The sequence below is a fragment of the Physeter macrocephalus genome, chromosome 16, assembly GCF_002837175.3.
Source record: "Physeter macrocephalus isolate SW-GA chromosome 16, ASM283717v5, whole genome shotgun sequence".
Classification (NCBI taxonomy): domain Eukaryota; kingdom Metazoa; phylum Chordata; class Mammalia; order Artiodactyla; family Physeteridae; genus Physeter; species Physeter macrocephalus.
Genome location: NC_041229.1, coordinates 60,878,935 through 60,903,211, shown reverse-complemented (window position 1 = coordinate 60,903,211; position 24,277 = coordinate 60,878,935). Strand labels below are relative to the sequence as shown.

At 43.9% G+C, this 24,277-nt stretch overlaps 1 pseudogene; it reads left to right on the top strand.

Annotated features, from left to right (window-relative positions):
* Window positions 1–23,259: 23,259 nt before the first annotated feature.
* Window positions 23,260–24,277, top strand: LOC102997050 (olfactory receptor 52E8-like; annotated as a pseudogene).

The following is a 24,277-nucleotide window of genomic DNA, read 5'->3' as shown; positions in this document are numbered from 1 at the left end:
TTCTCTACGTCTATGTCTCTATTTCTGCTTTTCAAATAAGATCATATATACCATTTTTCTAGATTTCACATATATGTGTTATTATATGATATTTGCTTTTCTCTTTCTGACTTACTTCACTCTGTATGACACTCTCTAGGTCCATCCACATCTCTACAAATGACCCAATTTCATTCCTTTTATGGCTGAGTAATATTCCATTGTATATGTGTACCACATCTTCTTTATCCATTCCTCTGTTGATGGACATTAAGGTTGCTTCCATGTCCTGGCCATTGTAAATAGTGCTGCTATGAACATTGGGGTGCATGTGGTTTTTTTAATTATGGTTTTCTCTGGGTATATGCCCAGTAGTGGGATTGTTGGGTCATACGGTAATTCTATTTTTAGTTTTTTAAGGAACCTCCATAATGTTTTCCATAGTAGCCGTATCAATTTACATTCCCACCAACAGCTGATGAGGTTTCCCTTTTCAGTAGGAACCCAATTAATGTTTGCTGACTTAATGATTGAATTATAACAAGAGATATAGCTAATATTAATTGAGAACCCACTGTGCACTAGGCCCCGTTCCAAATATTTTACAGATTCTAACTCATTTAATACAACAACCATTTGAGGTAAGCACTATTGTTTTCCCATTTGAGGAAACGGACACAGAGATGTGGTTGATAAATGTGGAGATAGAATCTGAACCCAGGACTTCCCTGGTGGCACAGTGGTTAACAATCTGCCAGCCAATGCAGGGGTCACGTGTTCGAGCCCTGGTCCGGGAAGATCCCACATGCCGCAGAGCAACTAAGCCTGTGCACCACAACTACTGAGCCTGCGCGCCTAGAGCCCGTGAGCCACAACTACTGAGCCTGCGAGCCACAACTACTGAAGCCCACATGCCTAGAGCCCATGCTCCACAACAAGAGAAGAAGCCACTGCAATGAGAAGCCCACGCACAGCAAGGAAGAGTAGCCCCCGTTGCTGCAACTAGAGAAAGCCCGCGCTCAGCAACAAAGACCCAACACAGCCAAATATAAATAAATAAATAAATTTATTTAGAAAAAAAAAAAGAATCTGAACTCAGTCAGTCTGGCTTTAGAGCCTATAAGCTAAACCACAATAAAAAAGTGAACAGATGGATGCCTACCTACCGGCATGGTTGCTGAGAAGGCCAAAAGATACTAAAAGCCCGACATGTGCACAGAGGTTTATTGTCATGAGTTCCCAGAAAAGGAAGGAATCCCTGGTTCAAGGCCTGCTCCTCCCAGGCCTTGGTTTCCCCATCTATGAAATAAGGGTTGGACTTATTATATATCAAGGCTCTAACACTCATGATGGTGCTTGTCTGCAGGCCTAGAAGGCAGGGAAGGAGAGCGGGAAAAGGAGGTTGGGCCAAGAGAAACCTAGAAACAGCACAAGAGCTTGGTGGGCCCAGCCTGGAGCAGAGGGCAGGCCAGGGGCCAGCAGAGCAGGGAGGGGCCCCACTGATGCCTCTGTGAGCACCCAGGTCAGAGGTGGCTTAATTCAGCTAGGAGCGGGGGTCAGGGTCAAGGTCCCAGCCAGACTACTGTGATAATAATAGCTAAGGGCAATAATGACCATTCACAGGTAGCCAGCACTTTACAGTTTGCATTATCTCACCTGGGTCTCATGCCAACCCTGTGATTATTACCCCTGAGAACTAAGGCCTAGAGAGGACTAGGTCTTGCCCAGGGTCACACAGTGGCTCAGCATCTAGACCTCACATGACCCACCTTGTTGATTGATCAATTTAAATTGCAATAAGCCATATTCCAGAAATTGCTCTGGCTCTTTAAGGAGGGAGTGAGCAGGACCCAGGTGGCATGGCTGGACCAGAGTCAAGTGAAAGAAGTAGACTTTTCCACTCATTAAAAGTTTGGCCAGGCAAGCAAAGTGGGCACGTGTGGGCAGGCAGAGCTCCTTGGGGCTCAGGCCACTGCTGGACCCAGAGCCAGGCTCAGGCTGCTGTAACTGGGCCCCACGTGTCCTGCTGAGCCTTTGTCCCCCAGGGAGCCTCACAGGCCACCAAGGTCCAGCTCATTATGGCCTAATTGGTGGCAAATCACTCAGGCAACCTCAGGGACGCAGAGTGATGAGCTCAGAGTGAGAAAAGTTTGAGCCGCCAAAACTTTCTCCACAGTGGCCCAAACTTTCCCAGCCCTTGGGGGCACCGAGGTCCCTGTTGGTGCCCAGGTTTCTCCAAGATGCCCAGGCCCAGGTGTACCACTGATACACTACTGTCACGCTGGGGCTGGTATAACCCTCAGCTGTAGCCTGGTTTTCTGAGGCGCCTCCCGGCTCCCCATGGATGCCCTCAGTCTGGGGAGGGTTGCCGTAGCTCTGTCCTCCACTCGCCCACCCCATCCCAGGACACTGGGTGGAACAGCACACCCTCCACACCCAGGGAGCAGGGTCTGGGCCCTCCCCTGAGCCGAGAACTACATCCCTGACGGGGAAGAGATGTCTGGCAGTCAACATGACCATGGGCCACCCAACCCCGCGGCAGTTCACAGAGGCCCTCCCCCTGTTAGCCCATTTTTCCTCACACCAGACTCAGGAGAGAGGCAGGAAGGGTGATGTAAAGATGATGACAGTGGCAAGCAAAAGGTCACTATCTCAGAGCTAAACATCTTCTACGCATCAGCCCATGAACCCTTCAGATAAGCCCCATGAGGTGGGAATTAGTATCCCTATTTCATAGATAAGTAAGCTGAGACTCAGAGATATTAAGTTCACACACCTCATACAAGCTTTTCCTGTATGAACATACTAGCTTTGAAGTGAGACTAATTTGGGCTCAAACCCCTGCCATTTAACGAGCTGTGTAAACTTATGTACGTTATCTAACTTCTCTGAGTCTTTGTTTCTTCATCTGTAAATTGGGGAGGTCATATCTGTTTCATGAGATTGTGAGGTTAAAGACAACGTATATAAACTGCCAATCACAGTCCTGGCCCAGGGTAAACTTTCATTAGATGACTGATTGCCCGGTGGAATGAAAAAAGCACAGGATTTGGAGCCAACAATTCAAAAAATATGTTTACCCCCTTGATCTGTGCCAGGCTCTGTCCCAGGCCCTAGAGTTTGCCATGTCAGTTAGAGGCTCTCCCTGCCCTCCCCAAGCTGGAAGAGACCAGGAAATAAGTGCACTGGGAGGGGAGGACAGCTCAGAAGTCAGTCCGAGATGTCACTTGGCCTCTCCAAGACCAGCTTTATCATTTGTTAAATGAGATACCTTCCCCGAAGGGTTATCATGAGACCTGGGTGCCATGACGAAGGTGAGCATGGTCGGTAGATTCTAGAGCCGTATAGAAATATCCCTACTGTTCCACAGATGAGGAAGCTGAGGTCCGGGGACCTCCCATCATTACCCAAGGTCACCCAGCTGGTGGTGGCCAAGCCCAGAATGAATCCCACGGTTTTTCTACCCAGACGATGCTCGACACCTTGGCAGGAATGGCAGGCTTCCTCAGCCTTCCACCTCCAGACTCCCTGGGCAGTAGGCGAGATGTGTGGGGCAGACCCTACCTCTTCCCAGGGGCTCACACTTGTGGGTCAGTAAGACGAGCAGGAGATACTCAAAATACATGAGGAAAGGGAACACAGCCTGGGGGCATCCAGAGGGAGTGAGGGCTGACAGCTGCCTCCACTGTCTCTCTACTCAGACATATACCTGTGAGTTCCAGGATCCTCCCTCCTCTGCTTCCTTTGCCCCCAGATAACCCCACAATTTATGCAGAAGCAGAGAGCCTGTTATAGACACACGACTTCAAGACGTGTCCCACAGCCCCCTTCCAATCAGATGGGGGCCCCACAGTCTCTCTGAGAGAGAAAATCTCATGGGCCCTCCGCTCTCTGCCCCTTAGGAAAGGTCTGAGCTCAGTGTGATGGGTCATCACGATGGACCAGGGCTGGGCCTGAATAGCTCTGACCTCTGTTCCCCTGCAGGATTTGATCCTAGGTGAAAGCAGAAGGGAGCTGGGCTTGGGACTTTCTCAGGCCCCTGAATCATTGGTGGCCACAGACTTCCCCTTCCAGAAGAACCAAAGCTGCAGGAGAAGTCAGAGACTATGGGGGAGGGAGGAGGCTGAGGATCTGGATGGGAAGGTCTGAGGAGGTGACCCAGGTTGGTCCCAGGTCCCCTGGGGGAGATTTGGAGAGAGCTGAGGATGTGCGCACGCGCGCGCGCACACACACACACACACACACACACACACACACACACACACACATTAAATGTGGAAACGAGCAGCAGTGGTGTTAGAGTCAGACAGCCCAAGTTCAGGTCCCAGCTCTGCCACTTACAGGCTGCATGGCTTTGGACAAGTGTGTGGCCTTTACCGGTTTCCTTCTCTACAAAATGTGGGGGTCAACCACACACGGGTTGTGAGGATTAGAGAGAAAGTCTTAGCCAATATTTATAGAGTCCACTCTGTGTTAGTAACTGTGCTGAATAAGTTACAGACGTTACCTCATTTGATCCTTAGAACATCACTGCGAGGCTTTGCTTGTTCACAGCTCTATACTACACCTAACCTACTGGGTGTTCAATAAATATGTATTGAATGAATGAGTGAATGAAGATGGGATTGTTGTTATTATTATGCCCAATTTTCAGGAGAGCACACTGAGGCTTAAAAAGAGAGCAGGCAACTTGCTAGGGCCACACAGAGCCAGGTCTCCTGTCCCAGGCCCTGACACCAGTGTGTTCTGACTGACTCAGGCTCACAGGGAGGGGGCTGTGTGCACCAGGAATGTCCAAGGATGAGGCATCTCTAACTAGCCCTGCCAGGCACAGAATACTCTTTCCCCCAGGAAGACTCTGCAGCACAGGCCTGAATCGAGGCAGCCTCTGCCTGACATGGTGCTTGGGTGCCACCTTGTGGCTATTCTGGGAAGTGCAGACTGCACCTGGCCTGGCCAGAAGGCCTCACCCTGCGGCAGAAGGTCAGCTCTGCATGCAGAGAGCTGTCAGTCCACAGATCCTGGGCAAGGTCCCCAGCCCAGACGTGGATAGGGAAGGACAGGCTGCTCCAAAAGCTTCTCTCAGAGACCAAAGGGCACCTAGAGCCAAATAATTTGTTTATGGCTAGGTCAGGCAGAGATGGGGGCAAGGTGGTACTCATGTGTCTAGTAGGGACCTGTGGCCTCTGACTTTCTGGACCACCAACCCCAGATGGCCCCTCACTTGCCCGTCTCAAAAACCACACACACAGGGGCCATATCAGGCCACTTGCCAGATTTCCCACTGCCACAGCCTGAGGTCTTTGGGTCTACAGCCTTGTTTCTTAGGACTGGGGTGTTCAGCCCAAATGACCCTCAGAGTGGAGAGTTTCCTCTCCTTCCTTATGAATATGAGGCCCACAGGGGGATGGGCCCTGGCCAGATAGGCCCAGAACCCAGACCTCCAGACTGTCAAACCAGTGGATTCTCAATGAGGACCCTCTTTTCCTACAAATCAAACAGCAGAGCAAGTACTGAGATTCAGGCACACATTCATTCAATCTGAGACCTGCCCTCGTGGACTGACAGTCTATAGAGTGCCTCCCAAGAATTTCCCATTCTTGCAGGAGACGGGGGCTACCACCAGCCTGGGCCAGGTCAGGCATGTTATGGGTCTGGGGATCAGAACCAGACTTGACTTCAAGTTCCAACTCTGCCATTTACTAATGCTGAGGCTTGGCCAATAGCAACCTCTCTGAGACTCAGTTTCTTCATCTGTAAAATGGGTTTAATGATTACCACCTTGCAAGGGGTTGTTTTAAATGAAATATGACATGGAACACCCCAGGTACGAGACCTGCCCAGGGCAGGAGCTAGTTGAATGAGCTACTCCTTCCCTCTAGCCCCCGGCCAGCCAGGGGAGGGGTCACTGAGAGAGCTTAGAGGAGGCTGAAGCACTCCAGCCACAACTGATAAAAGTAGCCAAAGACAGACCCCAGGCTTAGGCAAATCAGGTGTGACCCTTCAGAGTCAGGCAGCTGGTGTCCCATCCTCCTCAGGCCCAGGCATTCTTCCTTTGGGCTCAAAGATGGACCCACAGGTGAGTCTGCTGACAAGGCTGTGCCTGGTATAGGGAACCACCCTGGCTGGAGGTCTGCCCCCACCCCCTGCTCTGCCCCCTACCCTGTGCTGAAAGATTGCTAGTCAGGCCCCTCTCTCTAGCCAAGGCAGAGTGGGCCCCAGAAGCCTGTCTGGAGAGACCAGACTACTCCCTGAAGAGGAGAAGATTTAAGAGCTGCCCCATTGGGAAAGGAAGCCCTCTCTCCTAGGTGAAGGCCCACTGACCTGCCAGCCTTGGAAGGTTTCCCCCGCCCCTTCCCAAGAGGAGGAGCTAAGTGTGGAGAGGCCAGGGGTCTGCCTGAGGGGACAGAGAGCCATCTTCAAGACTGGACACAGCAAGGTGAGCAAGAGGAAGGAAACTGGGCTAGTCCTGGTCCATGCCCATCACACATGGAGAGAAGAACCTACCACAACATCCCCAGTACTGAGGGGACCTCCAGCTCCCCAGCAACCAGAGTGGGCTCAGGAGCCCGGAGGAGCCAGGGGACGAGCTCCAGGCCCCGTTCTGTTACCAAGCAGGTGCAAGACTGCTGGCTCCAAGCCTCAGCTCCCTCAGCCATAAAGCGGTACCTCCTACCTCCCAGGTGTGATGGGGAAATCAAATCAGTTGAGGAATATGAAAGAGGGTAGATCTTATGTTAGGTATTAGGTTACATCACAAAAAATAATTATAATAAGTAAATAAATAGGCAGGAGGAAACTTTTGGAGGTGATGATATGTTTATGGCATAGATTGTTGTGATGGTGTCATGGGTATATACAATCAACCCTTGAACAACGCAGGCCTTAGAGATACACACCCTCTGCACAGATGAAAATACATGAAAAACTTATAGTTGGCCCTCTGTACCCACGGTTCTACACCTGTGAATTCAACCAACTGCAGATTGTGTCATACTGTGGTATTTACTATTGAAAATAAAAAAATCCACATATAAGTGGACCCATGCAGTTCAAACCTATGTTGTTCAAGGGTCAATTGTATTTATCACCAAATTCATCTGTTTAAATACATAAAATATGTACAGCTTTTTGTATGTCAATCATAACTCCATAAAGTGGTTAAAAAAAAAAACAGCTATCTCAATCCTGAGGAAAAAGAACAAAGCAGGAGGCATAACCCTCCTGCTGGGGACTTCAGCCAATACTACAAAGATACATTAATCAAAACAGCATGGTATTGGCACAAAAACAGACATACGGATCAATGGAACGAAATAGAGAGCCCAGAAATAAACCCACACACCTATGGTCAATTAATCTTCGACAAAGGAGGCAAGAGTATACAATGGAGAAAAGACAGTTTCTTCAGCAAGTGGTATTGGGAAAGTTGGACAGCCACATATAAATCAATGAAGTTAGAACACACCCTCACACCATACACAAAAATAAACTCTAAATGGTTTAAAGAGGGAATTTCCTGGCGGTCCAGTGGTTAGGACTTGGCACTTTCACTGCCGAGGGCCCAGGTTCAATCCCTGGTTGGGGAACTAACATCCCACAAGCCGCACAGTGCGGCCAAAAAAAAAAAAAAAAAAAGGTTTAAAGACTTAAATATAAGACATGATGTTCTAAAACCCCTAGAAGAGAACATAGGCAAAACATTCTCTGACGTAAATCATACCAATGTTTTCTTATGTCAATCTCCCATGGCAATAGAAATAAAAGCAAAAATAAACAAATGGGACCTAATCAAACTTCTAAGCTTTTGTACAGCAAAGGAAACCATAAACAAAACGAAAAGACAACCCTCAGAATGGGAGGTAATATTTGCAAATGATGTGACCAACAAGGGCTTAATTTCCAAAAATATACAAACAGCTCAAAAAATTCAATAACAAAAAAACAAACAACCCAATTGAAAAATGAGCAGAAGACCTAAATAGACATTTCTCCAAAAACATACAGATGGCCAACAGACACGTGAAAAGATGCTCAACATCGCTAATTATTAGAGAAATTCAAATCAAAACTACAATGAGGTACCAGCTCACCTCTGTCAGAATGGCCATTATTTCAAAGTCTACAAATAACAAATGCTGGAGAGGGTGTGGAGAAAAGGGAACCCTCCTACACTGTTGGTGAGAATGTAAATTGGTGCATCCATTATGGAAAACAGTATGGAGGTTCCCCAAAAGACTAAAAATAGAGCTACCATATGATCCAGCAATCCCACTCCTGGGCATATATCTGGAGAAAAACGTGGTTCAAAAGTATACATGTAGGGACTTCCCTGGTGGCACAGTGGTTAAGAATCTGCCTGCCAATTCAGGGGACACAGGTTCAAGCCCTAGTCCGGGAAGATCCCACATGCCGCGGAGCATCTAAGCCCGGTTGCCACAACTACTGAGCCTGTGCTCTAGAGCCTGCATGCCACAACTACTGAAGCCCGCACACCTAGAGCCTATGCTCCACAACAAGAGAAGCCATCGCAATGAGAAGCCCACGTACTGCAACAAAGAGTAGCCCCACTCGCCGCAACTAGAGAAAGCCCACATGCAGCCAAAAAATAAATAAATAAATAAAAGGATACATGCACCCCAATGTTCATTGCAGTGCTGTTTACAATAGCCAAGACATGGAAGCAACCTAAATGTCCATCAACAGATGAATGAATAAAGAAGATGTGGTACATATATACAATAGAATATTAGCCATTAAAAAGAATGAAATAATGCCATTTGCAGCAACATGGATGGACCTGCAGATTATTATACTAAGTGAAGTAAGTCAGACAGAGAAAGACAAATATCATATGATATCACTTATATGCTGAATCTTAAAAAAAATGATACAAATGAACTTATTTACAAAACAGAAACAGACTCACAGGAGAACGAACTTATGGTATCCAGGGGGAAGGGTGAGGGGAGGGATAGATTGGGAGTTTGAGATTGACATGTACACTCTGCTATATTTAAAATAGATAACCAACAAAGACCTACTGTAGAGTACAGGGAACTCTGCTCAATATTCTGTAAAAACCTAAATGGGAAAAGAATTTGAAAAAGAATAGATATATGTATATGTATAACTGAATCACTTTGCTGTACACCTGAAACTAACACATTGTTAATCAACTATGCTCCAATATAAAATAAAATAAATTTTTAATAAAATAATTTTTAATTAAAAAAATAAAATATGACAGGACTTCCCAGGTGGTTCAGTGGGTAAGACTCCACATTCCCAATGCAGGGGGCCCGGGTTCAATCCCTGGTTGGGGAACTAGATCCCACATGCATGCTGCAACTAAGAGTTCACATGCTGCAACTAGAAGGTCCTATGTGCTGCAACTAAGACCCAGAGCAGTGAAAATAAATATATAAATAAATATCTTTAAAAAAAAGAATTCTTAGAAATGTTTATGAAAAAGAATAATAACACAAATGAACCTATCTACAAAACAGACTCACAGACATAGAAAACAGGCTTGTGGTTGCCAAGTGGGAGGGGATGGGGGAGAGTTGGATTGGGAGTTTTGGACTAGCAGATGCAAACTATTATATACAGGATGGGTAAAAAACAAGGTCCTACTGTATAGCACAGGGAACTGTATTCAATATCTTGTGATAAACCACAATGGAAAAGAATATGAAAAAGAATATATATATATATACATATATATATGTAACTGAATCACTTTGCTGTACAGCAGAAATTAGCACAACGTTGTTAATCAACTATACTTGAATAAAACAAATTTTTTAAAGTTTTTAATTAATTTTTTAATTGATTTTTTTTGAATTTTTGAATTTTATGTTGTTTATTTTTTTAGATAACCTGCTCTTCTCTTCACCAGGCCAAGTTACATCCCAAGTTTTCCATCAGTTCTCTTTCAAAGTAACAACATGTAATGAGTATAGCAGATATTATTGATGGGGTTGGGGAGATATTTCTTGATTTTTCTTAGGAAGAACATGGGGTGGGAGACACATGAGGAGAATAAACAAGCATGTTTACAATGTCCCTGGGAACGGGAGAGTGCAATAGCACGGAAGTCATCCTTCCCAGGCTTTGAGTGCACAAGGAGAGAAGCACAAAGAGGGCAGCACCGGGGCTGATAGACGAGTTGCAATCTCCAAGGATTCTGGAGGGAGCATGTTCTCCCTGCGGGAGGAAATAGCCCTCACCTTCAGGGCACTCTTGGTCTAAGTATATACTCACTACTAGTACTCTGCTGCTCCACCACTCTCCTTCTCTACCAGACAGAAACAGCCAAGTTTCCAAAGAAGCTTAATAAATGTTTCTTGATTAAATTCAGTGACATATCATAACCCTAGAGAAAATACTAGGGAGGCAGAAGCAATTCTCTCCATTCTAAGGTGGCTACTCATTTCTGAGTCAGCCACTGCTCTGTCCCATGACTGTCCAAAGCACCCAGATATGATTTCAAAATACAACAGAATGTCTCCTAATGCTCTCCATAGAGTCCCTCACGTCCTTGCCTTCATCTTCACCACTAGCACCTGAGGACTCTGTTCAACATGGAGCAAAGAGCACGGGTGTTAGAGTCCATTAGATGTCGGTTTAAAACCCAGCTATGCCTGAAGGTTGAGCTGCTTGGTAGGTATGATGAACAAAGAGCAAATGCAGACCTACAGAAGAAAATATTAGCACAGCAAGCCCTCTCTGAGCCCTGCTTGCAGCTTCACTGTTCTAAAGGTGAGGGGAAGTTTTCACAGAACTAGAAGCCACAAACCAAAATGATCACCTGGGATTTTATCTCACTCTCTCCTAGTTCCACCTTCAGAGTATCAGTTAAATTGCCCTAACATCTTCTCTAAAGAGAAAACCATTCTGAAGATATAAATGGTCCCCTAACAAGTTGTACCAGTCAGGGTCCAGTCAGGAAATCAGAAACCACACTAGGTATTTCAACAGAGAATTTAATGTAAGGAATTAGTTAGACAGGAGGTAGAGACTTGAAAAGGCAAAAAGAAAACCCTGAGGTAACACATGGGTAGCAGGAGCAGCTACCACCCCCAGGGTTCAAGGAACAAAGGGAAGAGGTTGAGATGGTCAGAACCTAGAAACTTGGAGAAGAAGCATCACAGAGCTGAAACTCAGGCTTCTGAGCAGAAGGTGCTGCAAGGATGCTGCTTGGTACCTTAGGAACTCATAGGAAGGGCTGTGTACAGCGGGGACACAGATTTATGAGAAGGAGGTGCTTTTTGGCTAGTGTTGTACCTTTGGAGCTCAGAGCCCCATGAGACTGGGATGCAGACCTCTTGGTGGGCTGGGGACTGCCCAGAAGGTGCTGGTACCTCTGAGGGGATACAATGAGGCTGGATCTGGGAGAGCCCAGAGAAGTTATAAACTGAAACCGATTGCAGTTGCCAGAGCAAAGGTCTGTTGGTGGTGATACTGACGGGAATAATAAGCAAACAGGAAGGAGCCAGTCCATTCTGCCTTCCTCCTTCTTTCCAATAACCCTCAAGTATCCATCGTTAGAGTAATACAAACTAATGCCTGCCCGAATAAGAAGTAATTTGCAGAGTCCTAACCCCACCATAACAAAGCTGAGTATAGACGGTCGAGTTTGGGGTGAGACACGATAGCTTCACAACTTTGAACCTGTTGCAAAAAATGTTTCAAAGAGAAAATGAGAATATTGTGTGTGGTTGGCCTGACCTAATCATTTTGCAAGTGAGCAGAGAAGAACTCTGGTCTATTTCTTATATATTTTACACACATTGAAAGGGGACCATGAAAGGCTCCCTTTACATTTTGTTCAGCCAGGAAAATAGGCATACTGTCTAGGATAGTCCCACAATAGCTCCTGTAACAGATATTGCAATGACAGCAAGTGACTTTGTTACCAAGGCTGTTGCCCCAGAATCATACCCCTGCCCCTCCCTTGAATGGAAACCAATTACTGTTATCTAAGTTTCAGGAGGAAGCTGCAAAGAGAAAAAACAAGAACGGGTTAGAACCAACTAGGCCCAAGATGGCAGAAGATTCGACTTCCAGGAGTCCTTGAGCCTCTTTATGCACTCATTGTCATGCATAAGCATGCTGAATGACACACCCACCAGCGCTGTGACAGTTGACAATCTCCATGACAACAATAGGAAAAGCCCATACAAGGACGGAAAAGGAGAGTTGTCTCAGTTCCAGGTTCTCCCCTGCTCTCAGTTAACTCATGAGTATTCCTCCCACTCTTTACAGCTCCCTCCCTTTTATCTCAACCTTCCTGTATATTTGGTGTTTCCACTGAATTGGGTTGAGCTGACTTGCAAATTAGGTTCCAGCTTCTCCATTCTTTGCCATTGAATAAAACTTGTGCTGCTCCCGTTCCTGGCTGTGCAAATCCAATCGGAAAAAACCTCCCTGGCCAAGACAAGGAGTCTCAGATGGGCTAGGACTCCAGCGTGGGTCAAGTCAACCAATTAGGTAACAACTTGTCTTGGTGAAAGGGAGATTAGCAGATCTTGACAAAGTGTTTGTTTCTTCTTGCTGTCTTGCACATCTGCCACCCCCAAGAGAACATTATCAGGTTAATTTGCAAAAGGATGAAAAATACATGGAGCAGAGCCGAGTCACCCCAGTTATCCCAGCCAAGGCCAGCCAATAGCCATAATGTGAGCAAGACCAGTCAAAATCAACAGAGCAGCCTGGGCAACCAACAAGATGGGAGCCATAAATTCTTGCTGATGTCTGTGTGCCACTGAAGGTTCGCAGTAGTTTGTTACATGGCAATTTTGTCACAATAGACAAGTGAAACAGATAGTAGTAGCAGGAGTAGGGTGCTGTATAACAAAAATCTAAAATATGTGGCCTTGGCCTGAGACTGATCAGAGGACTAAGGCAAGAAAAGCAGAGAGGAAACTCTGATTCTGAGCTAACATGGGATTTTCTTTGGCTAAGGGGATGTTAGCAAAGCTGATACAAGCAAAGACTCAAAAAAGTGCCTGGGTATTGACAAAGAATCTTTGCTTGACCAAACTCTGGTCAGGCTCCTGAACCTTCTCCTAGGCCCATCTGTGCACTTCCTTGTAAAATCCAGTTTCAGCAAGAACCCTGCTAAGTCAGTTTAACTAGAATCCTTCACCCTCAATATCTGATCCAGTTCCTCAGCCTCTACCATCCCTCAGGTAATGTCTGATCACCTGGCCTGTCCTCGAGCAAAGGATCCTGGTAGATCACTTTAGCCCAAATCCCCTGACCCTTATTGTTTCCTCTTAGTAATTCTCTATCCAATGACCCCCCCTTCTGCTTCTTGTCTATAAATTCCCACTTGATCATGTCGTGTTTGTAATTGAGCCTGGTTCTATACTGAGGTCTCTCTTCTACTATTGACATAGTTTTGAATAAAATCTGTTTTTACCTCTTTAACTACTATCCAACTCTGGTTTTTCTTCTATAGTATTTCTACTTATGCTCTTGCATCTCTGCTGTAACTGTGAGAGCGTGCTTGGGCTAGCCTGCTGGAGGAACAGAAGATGCATAGCTGAGTTGCCCCAACCATCCCACCCAATGCTAACCTAGATAAGCTTATAGCCAGCCAACCCCTAGACACATGAGTTAGCCCAGCCACCTAGCTGACCACCCCAAGTGTGCGAACAATAAATGCTTTACAGTAAATACATGCCATTAATTTTCTGTGACTGCTCGTTATGCAGCGATTTTGTGATAAGAGATAACTGACAAAATGACTAAACAATGGTTTCTACATATTATGTCTACAATAAATATTTGCCTTTTTCCCATATCCCACTATAGTAATATATGTTGGATAAATGTCTTTTTAACTGCTTAACAATGTGTTCTATAAGGGTAGAAACTGTATTTTAAAGATATCAGAGTAAGGTAGTAAGAAAACATTATTCTTTTAATAGGAAAGTCATTGTTTGTTAGAGAAAATACATTAACAGTTGCTTGAAGGTAGAAGGTGTTAACAGTGAGGGGATAGTGCCAATAAAAGGAATCAAGGATGCCTGGGGAAATGGCTGATTCAGTGTTGGGATATGGAAAATGGAAGATGATCTAGATTCTCTTATAGTGCCAGAAAGCAAGGGAGAAAACTGCAGTCTCTTAAACAAATGATAGATGTTAACATCACCAGTAATGGCACAAAGTGGTATCATATATCTTCTGAAATGAAGTACTGAGAAGGGCACAATACCACTTTTGTGGTATTCTTGCAAAAATATATACATAACTTGAATTAAATCAAGAGGAAACATGAAACCGACCCAAAATGAGGTATGCTCTACAAAACAACTGTCCAGTACTCTTCAAAAGTGTTAAAATCATGAAAGACAAGGAAAAACTGAAGAACTATTCTAAATAAAGGAGAATACGAAGACATGAAAACTAAATGCAAACATGCAATGTTGGATTGGATCCTAGATCAGAAAAGGGACATTAGTGGGACATTTGGCAGAATTTGGATAATGTCTGTAAATTAGATAATAGTATTGTATCGATATTAGTTTCCTGGTTTTGATAAGTGTACTGTGGTTATGGAAGACACTAACATTGGCGAATCCAGGTGAAGGGTACACAGGAATTTTCTGTACTGTTGTTGCAACATTTTTTAAGTCTAAAATTATTTCAAAATTGAAAATTTTTTAAACATTTGTAAAAGTGGGTAGAACTATTCTCTGGGAAAAATGAGGGAAATGTTGAGCTCCTAGAGAGAAGGAAAATGAGAAAGAGAAAGCACAATCCAGGACACGACAAAAGTGTGCAGACTCTATAGTGTGACCCTCCTTTAAGCCCCCTCAGTGACGGCTACAAAATCACAAAAGCCACGCAGAAACCTATGAGGACAGCAAACATAAGAGCAAAGACAAAGTGAAAGTGATGTGCTAAGCCACAGGAACTTGCTGAAATCATGGTGAGGGCTCTGTATTACCAGAACTCACAAGAGGCTATGCACACAATATAATATCTATATACATTACACTTCATTATTTATCAGAAATATTAAAGAAAGGTACATCTAAATGTTAAAGTCCAAACCATAAAGCTTTCATAAGATAATAGAGGAATATATCTTCACGACATTGCGGTAATGAAAGTCTCTTTAAATAGGACACAACAAGCACTAACTTTTTTTTACAAAGGAAAGAAAAAGTGATATAAATTTGACTACATTAAAATTCAGAATGTTTGGTAATCAAAAGCAGACCTGCCACTTTTATGTAATACATTATATAGGTAATCTGCACAAAGGCATCTGACAAAAGCAAGTGAAAGATGAAATTCAGCCCATACAGCACTTATCACACCACACTTACCAAGCCATCAGAAAGGGAGCCTTTTTGTAATTTGTACAAAGGTATCCTATGTACTAGACATATCTTCAATCAAAAGATGTCATGGGGCTTCCCTGGTGGCACAGTGGTTGAGAGCCCGCCTGCCAATGCAGGGACACGGGTTCGTGCCCCACTCCGGGAAGATCCCACATGCCACGGAGCGGCTAGGCCCGTGAGCCATGGCCGCTGAGCCTGCGCGTCCGGAGCCTGTGCTCCACAATGGGAGAGGCCACAACAGTGAGAGGCCTGCGTACCGCAAAAAAAAAAAAAGATGTCATAAGTAAGTGAAAAAGCATGCCACAGATTTGGGGAAGATATTTACAATACATTTAACCAACAGAGAACTAGTATCCAGAATTTATAAAGAATAACTACAAATCAATAAGAAGACAGATAACTTATTTTATAAATAGGTAAAATTGATAAAAGATTTGACAGTCACTTCAGAAAATAAGCATATGAAAAGGTATTTGTCCATACTATTTCAGAATTCAAATGTTAGTCATGTATAATTTAAAGCAGAATGAAATGTCTCACTCTAGCTCACATATTTAAAACAAACTAAATGTATTTCACAGTTTTTAAAAAATGTAAAAATAAAAAACAAAAATATTTCAGTTAAAGAAACTTGATTTCTTAAGCTAAATTAGAGTTTCCACAGAGAAACTGCAAAAGGACCAAGATAATTTGGCTGAAATTGGCATGGTCGTTATATACCATGGGTGTCATCATTTTCAAAGGCACTGAAGTCACATCACACTGCATTAGATTGGGAAGAAAATCATTTTTGTAGACTAAGAACTGTTTCATGTCCACAGCTAGACTTGGAATTTTCCATAGAAGCTGGATAAAAGTAAGCCAGTTGTCCTAGAAAATTAAGTACTTCTACAGCCTCCATCAATACAAGAGCTAATCATTTGCTATATTCCAGCTATTTCCAATGCATTTAATTCCTTCTCCTAATGGGAAAGAACAGTAGAAAGTAGAAAGTAGGACTAGCCAGTTAGATTGCAGCACAGCAGAGCAGATATGAACACAGGCTTCTGAAGTCAGAATGAGTGTGGGTTTTTTTGTTTGTTTGTTAATTTATTTTTTTTAAATAAGTAGTATAGAGAAATAAATCAACAAAGCAATGTACCATTAGAAAAATAATGGACTAAAAACTTTTTAATGTAAGCTACTTACTTATCTGTCATTCAAAAGCAGGCAAGAGGTCAAGTGTTCAGGAAATGAACATATCACAATTTGGAGAGATCAAGAGTTACTGTGAAGAGTGACATGATTTTCAGTGGGTCCCAATTGCTTTTGAGTGAATATTGATAACTTCCTAATTATGATTATAAGACCTAGTGATGTGATCTTCTACCCAGTTCTCTCTAGTCTCACCCATAGTTAGATTCCCACATAAATTCTGTCAATCATAAGGTAATTTTTAAGCATCTGGAATATATTCATTATCTTTTTTTGCGCCTCTGGGAATCCTCATGTTCTGTTTCCTCTTTCTAATTTTCAGATTAGAAAATTCTAACCTAATCTAAATCTTTTCTAAATTTCAGATTTTCTCCAGCCTGAATCACTACTGTTTACTCTTACGACATCCTTCAATATTTATCCCAAATGCCACATCAGTGAAGCCCTCACTGATTAGCTTAGACCTTGAAAAGAGTTAATTGTTTTATCTTAGAGGTCATAGAACCTTATACTTTTCTCTTTTATTGTAGTCTAAGTACTTTTTTTTTCTTCTTCCTGTTGTAATCTAACCAGAACTCTCTTGAAATAAGGGACAATTCTATGAGACTTGTGTAGACATTTTTTTGTTGTTGCTCTTCAATTCACTCATTCAACAGCTACTTACTGAGAGAGTTCTAGGTGCAAGAATTATTTTAGATGCTAAGAGGCTTAATAGTGAACAAAACCAACAAAACTCATTGCCCTTATGGATTTCACATTTAAGTTGTTGCAAATACGTACATACCAAGGCAAACCAGTGCTAACACAAATTGGGGAATTCTAAAATGAAGGTGCTAAGTCACCAAAAGATTGGAGTGCAGCTTGACCTGAAGAAATTTCTGGAAAGAACAAACAACTATAAAAATGACTAAGATTCTCTGTTTTCCTTTGCTCATCTATCCTCTAAGAGTGTGATTTATTTTTTCTACAATTTCTCTCTCTCTCTGAAAACTGGATTTTTGTGTGCCCTATATATAACCACCTACATGATACAAAATTTAATCTCTTTATTCCTCATTCTGGGAGAAAGGTCTCTGATTACACTAGCTTGGTCAACATTTGCTTATGGTTTATCAACTATGACTAGGGCTGGTGGCATGACTAAATTGTATAAAATGGTACAAAACGGCTGCCGCTACTATAATCTCATGAATGGGAGAAGATTAAAAAAAAGTGATGAAACTTCAGAGCTCAGATCTCTTGGTTGACATTCAAGATCTCTTGGATCTCAGAATGTCCTTATAGATGTAGGTTTTTGGGTATAGGTATTATGTCTATTCTGGTTCCCACTGAAAAAAAAAGAATAAAAAAAGAGAAAAGGTATTTGATCTCCAGCCTCTCATATACAGATGTTCAGGTTGTACACTATACAACCTCATAACATCTATTGTGTAGACATAGTAGATTTGTATATGTATTCAAACAATTTCTCAGCAGATGGCAATGGAAACTCTCATGCACTACTACTGAGGTTATAGATTGGTACAACCACTTTGGAAGACAGTTTGCCATTTTCTAGTAAAATCGAAGATATATATGCATACCCTTTGATCCCGGAAATCTCCTCAGGCACGTGGGCATCAAAACACATGTACAAGAATATTCATATTGGCATTATTCCTAATTGTGGAAAACCAGAAACAACATAAATGTCCCTCAGCAATAGAATATGTAAATAGATTATGGTACATTTATACACTGGATGCGAGCAATAAAGTAAGCTACAGTCACATAAATACATGAATGAATTTTGCAAACAAATATTAATTTTTCCTTATTTTTGTAAATCTCTTTAGAATACAATAGACTGTATAAAGCCAAAAATATACAAATGTATTGTGGGGTTTATAATTTATGCATAAATAAAGCCTATGACAACAATAACACAAACAATGGAAGAGAGGAAACAGAAGAATCCTGTTGTAAGGATCTCATACTCTTTGTTGGAGTGGCATAATATTACTTAAAAGTAGACTATGGTAAGTTAAAGATGTGTACTACAAATCCTAAAGCAACCACTAAGAGGCACAGCTTATAAGCCAACAAAGAAGATAAAATGAAATCATGAAAATAGTTAACCCAAAGAAGGCAGAAAAAGAGGAAAAGAGTTTTTCAGTCCTACTGCTCTCAAATTCCAGAGGACAAACAAATGTCTCTCTGGAAGAGCCAGCCCCTGTCTCTGTGAGTCCTGGCTGTTCACAGTACAACCCACACCAAAGTCATCTCCTTCCCGAGCTCCTAAGCTGCCTATTCTGGGGAAGTAGATGCCTCATGAATCTCAGCGTGTGCATACATGATCAGGGACTCAGGCACATGCATGCGCACACACACACCACACCTAAATCATGTCCTTGTCTCCACCACAGGGCTTTCACTGTCACCCAAGTGCCCTTTCCTGCCTTTGGGTGACCCCCAAATTGCAGGAGCCCCTTCCCCTCAGCTGAGCCCCAGGTCATCCCCAGCTTCTGCCTGTTAGTGCCCCTGAAATGGAAGCTGCCCTGAACCCTGACTTGCTCTCTCTAATGGCTCACCTGTAAAGTAGGGAAACCCCTCAGTAGATGTGACTGCTCTGTGAGAAAAAACAAGAGCCATAGAAATTAAAATGTTAGTACACTGTCATCTCCACCCAGCCTCTATCCCTGGGGTCCTCCCTAAGTTCTTCTGGGTTTCTCATTGTTTCCTCCTTTGAGTCCCTGGAAATGCCTCCCCACTGGGTATCTCATCCTCCACTGGAAATCCCCTGGAGTCACAGGTCTACTTATCCATCCCTCCTTTCAGCCTCATAGACCAGTGCCTTGGATCTGGGCACTGACCTCAGGCCTTACCTTTTCAGAGGTGAAACCAAAGCCACAGAAGCCTACGACCCAACGAGAGTCCTCTACAGGCTACCATGGTGAGGCTGGGGGTGAAAAGACAAGAGATTTATGGGGGATTTGAGGTGGGTAAACATGAGATTGGAATTGAACTCCACATTTACCATTGACAAACCTTCATTCATATCCCAGCTATCATTTAACACTTATGACACTTTAATTAGTTATCTTCTTTAAGCCTCAGTATTTTCATCTGTAAACTGGGTTAATAAATAATATTCGTCTCTTAGGGTTCCTGTGAATATTAGAGATACTCTATGGAAAAACCCTTGGAACCATGCCTGGCATGTAGTAAGTACTCAATAAATGCTAACTTGTAGTATTGTTGCTGAGACTAAGACTGCTTGGAGCCTCTCCGATGCTGCCTTGTGTGTGGGGTGTGAGGGAGAAAATGGTGGTGTAGACAGAAGAGTCCAAGAAGACCTAGATTTGAGGCCAGGCTCTTCTTGCTAGGTGAGACTAAACAAATCACTTAGAATCTCCTAGCCTTGATGGGGTTAGTTTTTCATTCATTCATTCATTCAACTTCAAAAAGCTACTCTAAGTTAGCTGCAAATGAAAATGTTTATTAAAATCCCTTGATGCATTCATGTATTCCTTCAACACAACACTTACTGAGCACGTACGTACTCTGCAGTGGGCTCTGCGCCGGGCACGGGGAGAGAGATGAGTAAGACATGGTCTCCCCACCAGCAACACTTTCAGTCTAGTGGGGAGCTAGATCAGCAAGCCAGCAATTATGGCATGATAAAGACATGTCCAGGGCCTTGGCTTTAATGGTGAGGAGAAAGATTGGAAGCTTGAGGACTGAATGAAGTTAAGGATGAGTTTATTTTCACCAATGACAGACTTGAACTCCATATGCTGAGGGTAAGAGGGGAGAAGTGGAATATATCCTGAGGACAAAAGAGAGGAAAGACATCTCTTTCACTGGGAACAGAAGGAAGAGAGAAAGATGAGCACAGTACCCAGTTTGTGGGGACGGGGAAGTTAAAGGAGCTCTTGTCTGTGGTGCTGACTTTTACAGTAGAGGAGCTGTGTCTCTTTCTGCAGAGAGCACATGACGTCTGGCCTCTTTATCTCTGCCTTCCTATCTGTCTCCCTCCTCTGCTCCTCAGAATATTAAGCCTTGCAGGGTGATTTAATTGTGTTGGTCTTTTGCCTCTACTAGTCTGTAAATTCTTTACCTTGAAGCCTCCAGAGCAGCAGAACCTCTCCTTCTCTGGTTTCCAGAATCCCATTTGCTCCTGGTTCTCATTCCACCCTTCTTCCCTCTTTTTCCATCTCCTTCACTGACACCTATTATGTTACTCTGTCGGCCCCTTAAGATTCTATCCCATGCCCTCAATAACATTATCATCCCCATCTCCAGCTTTAATCCTTCATCTGAGCACTCCACCCTTATTTCCAGTTGTTGACTGGACATATCTTCATTTGTGAGTTTTCACAACATCCAAATGGGTCTATTAAGTGTACCTCCCAGCGCTCCAACACTGTTCCTCCTTCCTCAGGTTTTAGCAGTCATCCTAGCTGAAAAACAAAACAAAAGCAAAAAAAGAAAAACCTTGAAATGATTGTTGATTCCTCTGTCTCTCTCCACTTCCAGATAGTTCTTAAGTCTGATTGATCTGCCTCTAGAAATATCTATTCATCTCTCTTAAGACCTTCACTAGCCAGTAAACTGATCTCCTCATCTTTCACAGTCTTTTTCATTCCTTCTGCTCTGCCTTGAGGAGCTTGTTCTTCTACATTTCCTTTACTGACTGCTTTGGAGCCCAGTGTCAAAGAAGCTCCTTTAGGAGTTTACCTAAGTAATCCTAAGATACAAAACAGGAGAGCAAATTACAGTTCACGAGACGGAGACAGACCAACCTTGTCCAAGTTAAGAGGTTCGTGGGCAGCCCATGCCAGCTTTTTCTCCGCCTAAGGATGACCACCCTGTGGTATTTGGGAAGGAGGAGTGGGGGTCCCTACATGTCTTCTTGGTCACCGCTCCTCCATGTTGCATTTTCCTCCATGCCCCTTTATTCCGTCACAGATCACCTCACCTCACTCACTCTCAGCTCCTGAATTCCAACCCCCCCCCACCCCCAGAAAGTCTTCAACAGACCTCCCCTAAGAATTTTTACCACCTACCCACAAGTGTTGTCTGGTCTTTGCCCAACCACAACAAAAGTACATTTCCCCAAATCTGAGTTATTCTGACTAAAATAATGCTCTAAGAGTTCCAGAAACACATTCCAGGGTGGGCTTTGGAATTCCAAATACACTTCCTTTTGAGGTCTCTCTGTGAACTTAGAGATGTTCCTCTTTACTCTTCTGAGTATTCAGAGGGTGGCTATAGTAACACCAATATAAACATTGATTTTCAGAGACAATACATTTAAACCTATAAGAAGGAAGAATATTTCTTCCTAGCTGCTCCACAATTCATAAGGCTTCTCTAATCTTCAATGTAATTAGTAGTAATAGTAAAATGATCAACTGCCTCATTTGCCTGAAAGGTTTCCTGGGACACCAGATGTTCAGGTCTAACACCAGGTAAGTCTCAGGCAAGCCAGGACTAGTTGGTCATCCTGAAGTTACGAGCATGCACTCTGGAGTCTGTCTGGGTTCAAATCCAGCTCTGCCACTTACCACCTGTATGATCTTGAACTAGACTTAATCTCTCTGTGCCTCACTTTCTTCTTCACTAAAATTAAGAAGATTTTAAAAAGTTAATACATGAAAGCCTTTAGAACACTGCCTGACATATGGTAAATGTCCAATAGGTGTCAGCTACTTTTATGCATATCAGTGTTAATTCCTCTAATCATCATACCTACCACCAAATGGTGCTCCTTAAGAATCTGGATAAGATGTGAGCCCAGTACTGAATCACACATCTTTAATCTTAATATCTGCTCTCTTAATTATACAAAAACCTGGCCAAAGCTTTGAAATTACTGCTCTCAGAGCCCAGTTAACTGTTTAGCTTCTTACCATCTTCTCCCTGTTCCTCATTCACCTTACCCGACAAGCAATGCTCGAGCACTTCCTGTGTGCTTATGGTGGCTCTGTGCTTGGAGCTTCAGAGAACACAGTAGAAGTATGCTGTTACCCCTGTTCTCCTGGAACTCACATTCTGAAAGGAATGCAAGCATCATCCATGACACTGATGACAAGGCCAGGCAGGAGGCCCCACATCCAGTCTAGAGGGTCTTAGGAAGGGAGAAGTCTCTGTGGCCCATTGTTTGTGTCCAGGAAGACCAGAAGTACTCCTCAGCAACTTTCCTCTGCCCTTGCCACACAGTGTACCCCAGGCACAAAAGTGAGGCCATCATTCCTGACTTGTTCCTCTCTCCCGATAAGCCCCACTTGGTTCTTCCCAGGCTTCGTGGACCAAAGATTCCTCATATATTCTTTTTTCCTCCTAATCAAGGATCTCCTCATCCTTTCTATTGCTTCTGGCCCATCACCCTTTTTTCTCTCCTATAACACACCTACTTTCTTCCTAATCTTTTACTCAGCAATCAAATACCTGGAGTATCACAGATAAAAAGCATTTTGTAAGTTTACATTTCACATACAAAAGCCAAGAGCTCCCTAAGGACAAGACATCCCTAAGGACGTCTTGTTCATCTTTGTAGCTCCCATTACACCTGACATAGTACCGGTCTGTGCCCCAAAAGAGTAGACATACATACATGAAGAGGTGGATCTTCATCACAAACCACACAGGCCCTAAAATAAAAATAGGTTTTTTTCCATTGACCATTTTGTTCTAACAGTCTCTGATCCCCACTCCTGGGGCCAGCTCAGGGCCAAAGCCAATGGGTAAGGATGGAAATAGCAGCACCTTCAACATCTCCTACACGAACTTCTTCCTGGGGGGCTTCCCTGGATTGGGAGAGTGGAGGCCCCTCCTGGTCCTGCCTCTTACTTTTCCCTATGTGACCATCATCTCTGCCAATGCCCTCATCATCCACATGGTGGCGGCCCAGCAGAGCCTGCATCAGCCCATGTACATGCTCATCGCCCTACTCCTAGCTGTCCACATTTGTGCTGCTACAGCGGTGATACCCAAAATGCTGGAGGGCTTTGTGCATTATGTTAACCCCATATCACTGCATGGCTGCCTGGCCCAGCTGTTTCTCATCGACTTCACTCTCCTTCTGGACTACAACCTCCTGCTGGCCATGGCCCTAGACTGCTTGGTGGCCATTTGCCACTCACACTGCTATAGTGACCTGATGACCTCCCGTCTGCTGGGCGTGCTGGTCTTTTTTGCCCTGACACGGAGCCTGGGAGTGGCAGTGCCCTTGGTAGTGCTAACCTCACGAGCTTGATTCTGCCAGACAGCAGTGATCTGACACTTTTCCTGTGAGTACATCGCACTGCTGAGCATAGCTTGTGAAGACTTGACCTTCAACAACCGGTTGGGGCTGGCCATGGGGTTGGTCAGTGACCTTTGATCTAGCCCTGCTGGGGACCTCCTACACCCGCATCATCTATGCTGCCTTCTGGATATCTCCTGGGGGAGCCCGAACCAAGGCCTTGCACACGTGTGGCTCCCACTTATTGGTCATCCTCACCATCTAACTCTCTAGTCTCTCCACTTCCATCGTTTTCCAAGTAGCCAAGACTGTGTCTCGGTATGTCCAGAACCTGCTCAGTGCCATCTATCTGCTGCTCCCAGGAGCCTTGAATCCTGTCATTTAGGGGGTAAGGATGAGAGAGATCAGGCAACATGTAGAAAAGATGCTCTGTGGAAAGGAATTAGGCCAGGAGGTTAGGGAGAAGACAGAGAGGCTGCAAAATATGAGAGTGAAGGAGAAACTGCTAGGGTGA